The sequence below is a fragment of the Sinocyclocheilus grahami genome, unplaced genomic scaffold (genome assembly GCF_001515645.1).
Source record: "Sinocyclocheilus grahami isolate Dianchi unplaced genomic scaffold, SAMN03320097.WGS_v1.1 scaffold1583.1, whole genome shotgun sequence".
Taxonomy (NCBI): Eukaryota; Metazoa; Chordata; class Actinopteri; order Cypriniformes; family Cyprinidae; genus Sinocyclocheilus; species Sinocyclocheilus grahami.
This window is the reverse complement of record NW_015506762.1, coordinates 202625-213853: the sequence shown is the minus strand read 5'-3', so window position 1 is coordinate 213853 and position 11229 is coordinate 202625. Positions and strand designations below refer to the sequence as shown.

Sequence of the window (11229 nt, the reverse complement as noted above, 5' to 3'; positions counted from 1 at the left end):
CCCCCTCTCTTTCTTGGGAGTTCTTTCAAGACCCTCCAAGAAACACTCATGTAGTGTCCAGACGTTGTATTGTTCGGCATTGGTCCTTGTTGAGCTCTTCACATTGTCTAAAGCATTGCTTTCCCACCATTTTTGCAGCTTTTTAGCACTGGACTCAGAGTTTTTAATGGGACTGCTGGGCTCCAGAGAATCCCAGACTTACTGAAATAATTCCCATAAGGATGGCTTTGTGCCCATGGGAAGGGGCCCTAGCCAGAGACACCTGTCCAGCCAATCAGATGTATTTATTCGCACAGCTTCTCAATGTAACATCCAAATAATTGCTTGCTAGCGTCTATCATGTTTTCTGTACTTGCTGGTGATGAAGTAATTAAATGACCAAATAATAACAATTTAGGTATTTTTTTATGATGTTTAGCATGTATCCAATAAGTCTTTTATCTCTGCTGAATATACTGATCTTCAAACTCTTTCAGTCTGTGAGGATGTTGTCATACACACTGTTGTTCTTGGCTCAGTCTACTGGACTACAACAAAGTGAGAGCGCTGTCGTTTTTCATCGAGAGGAATTCTTTCCTATAATCTCGAGTGATGGAGAGGCAGAGGGGGACATCGGGACTGTAATGAGTGGTTGAATGCTCTTTGTCTATTAGCATCTGAGGTATTTTTCTCCAGGGAGGCAAGGGAGGCAAGGGAGGAGGTGCCTCCTTAAAAAAATTGAAAATATAACACAACGATTAGATAAAATACTACACCCTTTTTTTTCAAGAGTAACACTGTCCAACAGCGACACATTTGGAAGTTTCAGATGGAAGCAGCATCTCTTTTCCCTCCCTTGAACTCTTTGTTCAAAATGAGATCCTTAAGTGTGTAGTTTTAAAAGTCATGTGCCTTTTGGAATAATGCCTTATCACGCTTGCAACCGGCTGCAGATCATCCTGAACTGGTATAAATGGTGGAAATAATTAGAGTAAGTAACTCACCCACACAGAAAAATTTGATTTTTTGATGATGATGATGATAGCTGAACAATAGTCCGCAGTACTAAATAAATGTGATCATTCATTCAATAAAAATTGCATAAACTTTATGAGATTTGAGATATGAATTTGATTTGACTGGATTGTAGTAGATACAGTGTTAATATTAATGTTCAAAAATGTTTTAGTAGCCTATTAGTTTCTTATTACTGGTGCAAGGTCTTCCACTTTAAAAAAAAGAAAAGAAAGAAAAAAAATGGTGTATAGGATATACTTAGAAACAGTTTTCAACTTTGAAAAATAATTTTAAAACCGTATTATATTTTTTGCCATTCCATACCATTTTGTCTAAGGTCCAGTACAGTTTTTGTTTCATCCATTCAGTCTCCAATCTCCAATTGTACTTGGTTGTATATGAAGGTGTGTTTTGAACGCAGGGCTGCTTATGTCAAAAGCAGGAATTGTACTATCCATTATATATTCATATATATGTTGATTCATAGAGATTCAGGACAGAATAATCACCAAATTTTAGGGTTCCCTCATCTCCAAAACCACAGTTTAACCTCTAGTGATCGCTGCTTCTGTTTCCTTTGACCCCACAAACTTTCTGGCAGATACACATGGTTAAATGATTCTAAAAACAATAGTCGTAACATGTAATGGTACTTCCAAACGTTCCTAATCAAAGGTCTTTATAATTGGCGTGAATATGCACCACAGTGCCGCTCCACACTAGATCACTGCACAAACAGCACAACTTCATCAAGATGGCTGCCCAGGCAGCGCTGCAGTAACACCAGCAGCGTCCATGTTGGCTCAGCTCCAGGGTGGGTGTGACTCCTGACAGAGGGTTCTTGTTGGTCACTTATCTTGTTAATTAGGTTTTCACTTCTCTCCGAGTCTCCCCTCCCCGTGCCCGGTGACAGATCTGCACCCAAACTCTCCATGCCACCGCCGCATTGTTTTTCCCCATATAGTTGGATAATTAATTTGTTTGGCCCATACATATTTCATGTTGTTTGCTTTAAAATGGTGAAGGAGGCAAGAGAAGAGAGATTCTCAGAGTGAGGGAGAGAAGGAAGATTAATTAAAAGAGGGAAGAGTGAGAGGGATCCATCCTAGGATAGAGCCTAGAGCTGCCGGAATCAGCGGGCTTCATTTAAATAAAGACTAGTGTCAGAAAAGCCCCTTTATACCTGTGTGAAGGATAACTAGCCGACTGTATTAAGGTGCACACCATCTATTCTCTCACTGTACATTATTTGTATTCAAGGTTTTTGAAATGACATTGCAATCTGATGATGCACCAGCCCATTATATTGTCGCACAGGACAAATATCCCAGCATTTTCTCTCTAGAACTAACACAATTTTTCCATGTCAGAGGTGGGTAATATCCTTGTGGTCCGGGAGGCTGCCGGTGCATAAGGAATGATGCCATTAATCCTACTGGGCAGCCTCCTGCTCTGATTATTAAGGAAATAAATTTGCATGCTGCATATGAACCAGGTGAATCACTGAAGGCGCAAATTATATTTTCTGACAGCGAGGTAGAGAATGGAGCTGCATTGCTCACCCTACAAACCCGCCACCCCCGTAGTACTCACACACATACACACTCAAACGTTGCTCCCCCCGCTGTCCTGAAAGCTGCATTTCTATTTATTACTCTGAGAGAGAAGAGTCAGTAGTCGCTTTGTAAGTTTGCATGGAGTCCGTTATCTCCCGGTGTAGGCTGGCGCTCGCTCACTCCCAAGTGCACGGCTGTAATCACAACTTACAAATCACAGCAATAATTGAGAGGGAGATAAATAAAGGGATAGGGGTGGAATGAGATTCGAAATGGAGTCGCTCTATCAGGTCTCGTTCAGGTTAGACTTAGGCTCCACAATACAAGCACTGCACTATTTTTCTTCCATTGCATGTGAATGCAGAGAAGCAGTCTGACTGTGGACGGCTCGAACTTGTGTGTTCATTGACCCAGTGTGTGATGGACCATAAAGGCTCAACATAATCAGCTGGTCATCGGTGTCAGGGGTATTACTTAATGTCCTCTTCATGGATTAAGACCTCCTTCTCTTGTTTTACTGCACTGTGAGCAGTATGTTTTTCTCGCTTGTTTCACATATTGTTCTGCTCTTTTTCATCACTCTTATAGCACTGATGCATGGTGAAGTGAGTTTTTATTTGTGAGCCAAAGGAGCTAATAATATCACAGCTGGGTGCTTGCTGGTGTCACAGCATTTATGAAAACATGTGCGGCACCAATAAAGCGAGATGTGTCAAACCAGAACTGGTTGTAGATGGATAATTTTGAATGAAGCGGGGAGTAGCTGATATCCCATGATTCATTCTCTCTCAGTGGGTATTAAAAAAATTATGGACAAACAGAAATGTGGCATGTGGTGTTGTGTAGAGTCATGCACAAAAGCAGCAGTTTCACATGTATTTATTTTATGTTTCTGTTGATGCTTTAAAAGTTTTTATATACACTACTTGGATGATTTCGACATGTTATGCTTCCTTCAGAAAGTGACGTCCTTTCAGTGGGACAACAGCACAAAAATAAGTTTTAACAATATATATACTGTATATATATATATATATATATATATAAAACACACACATAAAAATGTATTCTAGATTATTAACTTACAGTTGATAAAAACATTTATTTTTCTTTAGTTACAGAGCTCAAAATGTACTGTGCATGAGGAATGCCGGTGCAAAAATGTAGACAGTAAATTATTGGAACATGGACAAATTGTGCTTGTTGGCCTGAAGGTTGTAAATGTATGTTCATTGTATTGTTCCTAGGTGTTTTTTTTTTTGTTTGTTTGTTTTTTTGCATAGACTACTCTTTCCATGCAGCGTAGCACTACTTTGTCTTCAGATATTGCATTCATAACACAATTCTAATAACATTAGTTTTATGATCACTCAGATGGTGATATTAAAACCATTTCTCACTTTTCCTACAGAGGTCATAGCATATTTCTTATATTTTCTGAATTTTCTCCCCTTTTTTAACAACTACAACTTGTTTCGCTGTGTTAATTGGTCGAGTACTTTAATAACATACTCCAAAACGATGCTTGCTGGCCTTGAGTGCTTATATTCTCAAGGTGCTGCTTTAATTGTCCCTATAAGCTGTTTCTTTTAAATGAAATTCACACACCTTTGTGTGTGCCTGTGTGTGTGTGTGTGTGTGTGTGTGCGTTTTAGTCAAAAGGAATGCAGGAAGGAGCACACGCACACACACAGAGCAGCGAGTGTCAGAGAGGGCCCCAAGTCTAGCCATTATTTAGACACATTGGCAGACCTGACGACTGCTCCTCTAATGGAGAAATACTTAACCTGCTCTTTATTCCGCCTCATTTGTGTGTGTATGCATGAGTATGTGCTCGGCTGCACCACTGTCACGTGTATGTGAGTTTGTACATATGTATTCCCGACTGTGATATAAATATATAAGGACAACGATTATTAATTACACCCCAAACCACCACACAGACATATTTTTTGCCTCTCCTGATGTATAAGACCGTATTTCATTATCACTTAAATCCATACACTCAAATATTGTTCTTTGTGAGTTGAAAGCAACAGCATGACCTTGATATGATAAATTCATAGCCCCACTTTTGGAGCCTGAAGTTCATCAGTGAGAGTGTGAGCTATTTTAATGTGGCGGCCGGAACAAATGCTCCAACCATCTTGCAGTGCTGAATATTAAAAACGAGGCGCTTTGAATGAGACAGTAAAGGACAGAGGATCTTAGAGCATTTTTAAGATAGCCTCGTCAGGGGCCCGTCCAACCCCAGAAGTGAGAGCCAGGGCCAGGCGGTGCATTCGGCTCAGGGAGACAGGAGAGGAGCTTTGGGGATCAGCACCAGCCCTCTTGCACGTGGCAGATATGGGTCACTCCATCCCAATGATATGGGTGTAGGATTATTATCCACATTACAACAGCTGTTCTAACTCCCTCACAACCAGGGATGTTTTGTTATTGTAGGTCACAACAGTTTAGTAAAGTAAAACTTTAGTTTCTTTTATTGTTATACAGCACTACTTTTGATGATTTTTGAAGCATTCCTCAATTCTGATTTTCTTTGTTTGTTTTATTTGACAGAGGGAATTGAAAAGCATTGTATTACATTTCGTCATCTGTAAATAAGTGTTTTTTTTAATGTTCAGACTTTGATATTATACCCCATTTATCTACTACAAACTAATTTAGAAAGTAGTTTATAAATGTATTACTTATCCCTAAACTTATTTTGCAGTTATTAAAATTTTTTTTTTACTATATTTTACAATAAAAATGAATGAAATGTCTTTTAATAATTAATAAGGATACAATGAATAATGGTAGAGAGACCATGTTTTAACACACTTTGTTTCAGCATCTGTATCTCGGTGATTTTTTGGGGTTGGTTGTAACATAAAAAGAAAACATGGTTTAAAAAAAGTTTTAATTTGTGTGCATGAATTTATTGTGGAAATCAATCTATGTTTAAAAAAAAAATCTGGACAAATAACATCTAAAACTAGCATTGTTGAGGCGAAAAATAATTAAGTTATGTAAATGAATGCAGGATGTATCTGCATACAAGCATATCCCATAATGATTATGATTATTGGCAACATGGCCTGTCAACTTTTACTGTGACCCTGGCCATTTCAGACAACATACTCTCATACTGTATATGTGCACACTGCCCCTGGCATCCTTTTTTCTCTCTCTCCGTGTTGGCATAGTGAATGCATCTGAAGATCTGAAATGTCAACAGTCTGACACCCAACATGATGTTTGACTCCTCTTCTCCCTCAGGCATATTCTCTGACCCCTGTAAACCCCCCTCAATCGATCTAGGAGAGCTGAGCAACTTACACATATTGCTTGCACTTCAAACGTCTCTACAGTTTGATCTGTATTACATGAACTTGGTTATTTATAGAGGCATTTGATTCAGCTAGAAACTCTCAAAGTGTTCAACCTTGGAGAAATAGGATGGTTTTTGATTTGTAATGATTTTGATGCATAAATGAACACACACGTACAAACCTGTCATTATGAAATACATGTACTGGAGGTAAGCAGCACATCTTGATGTTGTTTTCCTTATTTTACCATGAATAAATTATGTACTGTTTAATTTAATGAGCAGCAATGATAAAATAATAATTTTTTGATGACTTGAAAACAAACCAACCAATTTGTTTTCAAGTCCTTATTGTAAACAAATTAATTACCTATTAAGTCTGTACCTGTTTTTGTAAACATTTTTTTACTTCCATATATATATATATATATATATATATATATGTATATACACACACATGTGTGTGTATATTATTTAACTAAATACATAAAGTATTATGTATTTGTTTATTTAGCAAATAATGGAAAGCATTTTTTTTTTGGTTAAGCATTAAACGGTGTTACTGCAGTTTCTATAAAGAGTTGTTATATGAGTGAGTGAGTGACGTGTGGCCAAGTATGGTTACCCATACTAGTGCTCTGCATTTAACCCATCCTTAGTGCACACACACACAGCAGTGAACACACACACCGTGAACACACACCCAGAGCAGTGGGCAGCCATTTATGCTACGGCTCCCGGGGAGCAGTTGGGGGTTCGGTGCCTTGCTCAAGGGCACCTCAGTCGTGGTATTGACGGTGGAGAGAGAGCTGTACATTCACTCCCCCCACCTACAATCCTACAAATTATATACAGTATTTGTGGACGTGTGCCTTATTCATGTAGGGGCATCTTCCATCTGCTGGCTAAGTTTGGCACACTGACCTGTCACATCGAGGCAGGGATTTCCAAACAGCCTCAGAAGCTGACACAAGCAAGCACCTTTAGGCATAAACCTAATATTTTCTGATAAGTAGCTTATGCCAAGTTTTACCCAGCACATCAGCCTCCAGCCCTGCTTTCTCTGGCATTTCCTCATGTGATAAGTTAAAGGGAGGCATCCTTGACCATAACTTAGGAAAACATCCCCCTTATTACCAATGGCTCTAGGAAAGGAACCGTAAAGAAATTACAGAAATTCTATGCATTGTTTTGAAGTAAGGATTGAGACATGTTTGCCCTCAGTAAAATCATACATGTTCACATTGTGATGGGCAAATACAGAGGGATAGCAAGAGAGATCAGCTTAAAAAAAAATACTGTATAGCACTATGCTATACAGTCATCAGATCTTATGACAAAACCATTTTAGAAGAGAAGCCAAATAAAGTGTAACCACATATATAATGCACTATAAATCATTTTGTTAAATTTAATGAAAAACGGAAAACTGTGGTTGCTTGAAATTTACTGTAAAAAAAAGAAAGGAAATGAAATAGTGGGATGTTCCCTATATTACATGATTGCATTTTTGTTTGACTTTTTTATTTTATATTTATATCATTATTTTATCATTTTTATTATTATTATTATTTTATTTTATATTTATATAGATTTTGCTGTAGCAAATGTACCACTTTTTTCCATTCTTAGCTTTAGCCTTTAGCTTGTTAGCTGTGTATGAATGTGTGTTTATATAATAGTTTCAGTCTGTCTGCGTGTTCTGGCACATGTGTACTTTTTGTGTCTTTCTTTCGCAGTGGCCTGCTCTCTCAGGACTGGCCGGCCTCGTGTCAATACCCAACCTGTAAATGACAGTCACCTCGGGATCTTATTTACCCATTTGACTGGGATCTTAAAAAGGTCACACTGTCCGCTTCTCTCCTCTCAGCCTCTCAAACTTTCCATTTATTCATTTATCCATTTCTACTCTCAATCCATATTCACCTCACAGAAAATCTGGATGTTTAAACTGCTTTTTCTCAGCTTCTGAGTAATGTAATGACTTGGGAACGCTACGTGGCAACACGTTTTAGGATTTTATCAGTGTAAATGTACATGTAACACAGTTCGTAGTCACGGGAAGAAGGAGAACATTCAAACAAAACTTTAATAAAATAAACAAACACAAAACGAAAGTAAAGCGGCAGCCCCTCGCGGACGACTGCCGCACACAAAACACAAAATAAAGTCCAGGCCTGGTCCTCTCTCGTCCAACACTGTCATCACTCCTCCTTTTATCCTTCCGGAGCTCCTCCGTGGGGTTCGAGACCGGTGAGTGGCGCAGGTGTCGTGCATTAGAATTTTCTCCACTGGCCTCTCTCCGTTCCCACGGCTCTCGGCCCGCCCCTCTCGTCACAGTACATACAGTATATATGTTTAAGCAACAGTGCTATGCACTGTAGTAGTGCGTTTAAAAGTGCCAAACGGATGCTAAAGAGTGTATGTGTTAGTTTGCATGTTAAAAAATGTCAGCGTTTGCAAGATCATCCATCTAAGAGTGCGAACATCAAGGCGTTGTGAGTATATGCATAATGGTAGGGCGTGAGATGGGTGGAGAGAGCGTGTTGTAGACAGGGAGAAAGAGAAAAAGAGAGAGGTCTCCTCCGCACCACAGATCTGGGAGGAACAAAGGGACGCTGCTAGAGTATGTGAGAGTCCGCACTCCCGCTGGCCTCTAATTCAAACCAAACGTTCACCATGAAATAGCTCTTTGACATCATTACATGCTGTGCATTTTGATGTCCTCCACTCCTAAACATGGTAGGGGGAGGGGGCACTGCAATTGTCACCACATGGGTGTAATGAAGGGAACGATGGACTGCATATACTATGTTCCTTAAAAACCTTTCCCTCTCACTCGGTTTAATATCCCAAAGCACATTAGTGGGATTTGGAGGACTTGAGCAGTTTCTGTGAGCATTATTTGTCATGTTCAGACAAGCTGCACTGACCTTCCGATACTGCAGGATTCCAGTGCGTCAGATGACAGGATCGTTGGGCTCTTTTTATGCACTGTAGTAGTGCGTTTAAAAGTGCCAAACGGATGCTAAAGAGTGTATGTGTTAGTTTGCATGTTAAAAAATGTCAGCGTTTGCAAGATCATCCATCTAAGAGTGCGAACATCAAGGCGTTGTGAGTATATGCATAATGGCAGGGCGTGAGATGGGTGGAGAGAGCGTGTTGTAGACAGGGAGAAAGAGAAAAAGAGAGAGGTCTCCTCCGCACCACAGATCTGGGAGGAACAAAGGGACGCTGCTAGAGTATGTGAGAGTCCGCACTCCCGCTGGCCTCTAATTCAAACCAAACGTTCACCATGAAATAGCTCTTTGACATCATTACATGCTGTGCATTTTGATGTCCTCCACTCCTAAACATGGTAGGGGGAGGGGGCACTGCAATTGTCACCACATGGGTGTAATGAAGGGAACGATGGACTGCATATACTATGTTCCTTAAAAACCTTTCCCTCTCACTCGGTTTAATATCCCAAAGCACATTAGTGGGATTTGGAGGACTTGAGCAGTTTCTGTGAGCATTATTTGTCATGTTCAGACAAGCTGCACTGACCTTCCGATACTGCAGGATTCCAGTGCGTCAGATGACAGGATCGTTGGGCTCTTTAGAACTGAGCCTCGGCCCCCACCCTTTCCCCCGATGTGTGCTTAAAAGAGCCCGCCTTCCTTTGATTTCAACCGGGCCCAAGTATCTGATCGTACCGAGCATCTGATCCAGTCAATCAAGGCTTTGTGTGACCCAGTGTTCCTGGGACCTATTCATGTCTCTTTTTTTCGGCTGAGACGGCCCAAGTTTCTCGAGCCCTGCTTATTATAGGCCAAGATCCAATTTCCAAGCCATCTTAGATCACAGGAGAGTCGTCTAAACTCCAGAAAACCACAGAATATTTGGCAACATACAACAGGCCTGGTTTCAATACATTTGTGGACTAAGTCGTGCACCGAGCACCCATATTGAAAGCTTTATTTTAGGTCACGCAGGCTGGGAAAAATTGATTCAGTGTGGAGCTAAAAATGTTGGTCACTTAGGAATTGTTAATGTATATTTAAAAGACCTTGTCAAATGTCTAAAACAATGTGCAAAAATACATCCTGTGAAGGAAGAAATGTTTTCAGAGTACAGTTTAAACCAAAAATGTCAAGGGCCTACCGCTATATGTCTTGCATAACACTTCTCAGAGTTTCCTACAGGAAGCAGCCCTCTCTTCTCCAACCGAGCTAAAGTTTGATGGGGGAAAATGGGGTTTTCTCAATTGTTACGTTTACACATACAGTTATAATCAGGGTTGGAAATTTGAGTTCCAGATAAGGTTCCACTTTTTTTTTTTTTTACATTTACAAACCAAATGACTGTCTTCTGAGTCAAACTTCATGGTGTAGTGACTGCTTGTTCACATGACAACATGTAGTGAGATATAAATTACTGGGTTTTGTATATTAATGGATTAAATATGTTCCCATTTTTTTTGTTTGTGTAGTATTGTTTAAGTTGCTAGGAATTGGATTGCATGTAGACCTAAAGAATTGCTTTAAATGTATTTTTTAATGAAATAGTCTTATCGTTTGGCAAAGGAATTACTTTTGTAATTTAATTAATTGGCCCGATTGTGGTCAAACCGTTGATATTGTAAAAAGACAAATTATTGTATTAGTCTAACTGAAATCGAACTTTTAAAGTGCATGTAAACGCAGTTAATGTCTCAGAGGGGGTCGGCGAGATTCTAATCGCCTACCTTCTTGTTTAGGGGCTTAATTGGCCATTAGTCTGACAAATATCACGCCTCATCCATTCTGTCCTCCGTGCTATAAGGAGTTTGCATCTCTAATAAATAGAGGCTGAGAAATTATTTGGTTACTCAGCAAGCTCTACAAACAGGTTCTACACATTGTGCACTGAGACCCGGACAGTTTCTTAATGATCGATCAATAGACCTTTTATAAACCTAATAAAAAAGGAGTTAGCTGTGCCTCCTTGTATTTATATTCTAAAGCAAACTTTTGCTAAACTCCATCAAAGTGCCTGTTAAAAACAAGCAGAAGAGGCACAGTGTTTCCTACCCAGAGCCCAGCCCAGAGACATTCAAGATGTTTCTTCTGGGAGAACTTAGTGGGGACCAATGAACAACGGTTGAGCAAAATCCATCCATCGTCCATCGTTCTGTCATTATATCTATTGTTTAATAGTTCTTTCTTTCTTTCTTTCTTTCTTTCTTTCTTTCTTTCTTTCTATCTATCTGTCATTATATCTATTCTTTAATAGTTATTTCTTTCTATCTATCTATCTATCTATCTATCTATCTATCTATCTATCTATCTATCTATCTATCTATCTATCTATCTATCTATCTATCTATCTATCTATCTA

At 39.4% G+C, this 11229-nt stretch overlaps 1 long non-coding RNA gene across 1 annotated transcript in view; it reads right to left on the bottom strand.

Moving 5' to 3' along the window:
- Positions 1–6485, bottom strand: part of LOC107571353 (uncharacterized) — a 14743-nt gene extending 8258 nt beyond the window's left edge. The window contains exons 1-2 of the long non-coding RNA XR_001607172.1: positions 6474–6485; positions 3672–3675 (exon numbers count right to left, since the gene is read on the bottom strand). This is a non-coding gene — a long non-coding RNA (uncharacterized lncRNA). The remainder of the gene's footprint in view (positions 1–3671; positions 3676–6473) is intronic.
- Positions 6486–11229: the final 4744 nt, after the last annotated feature.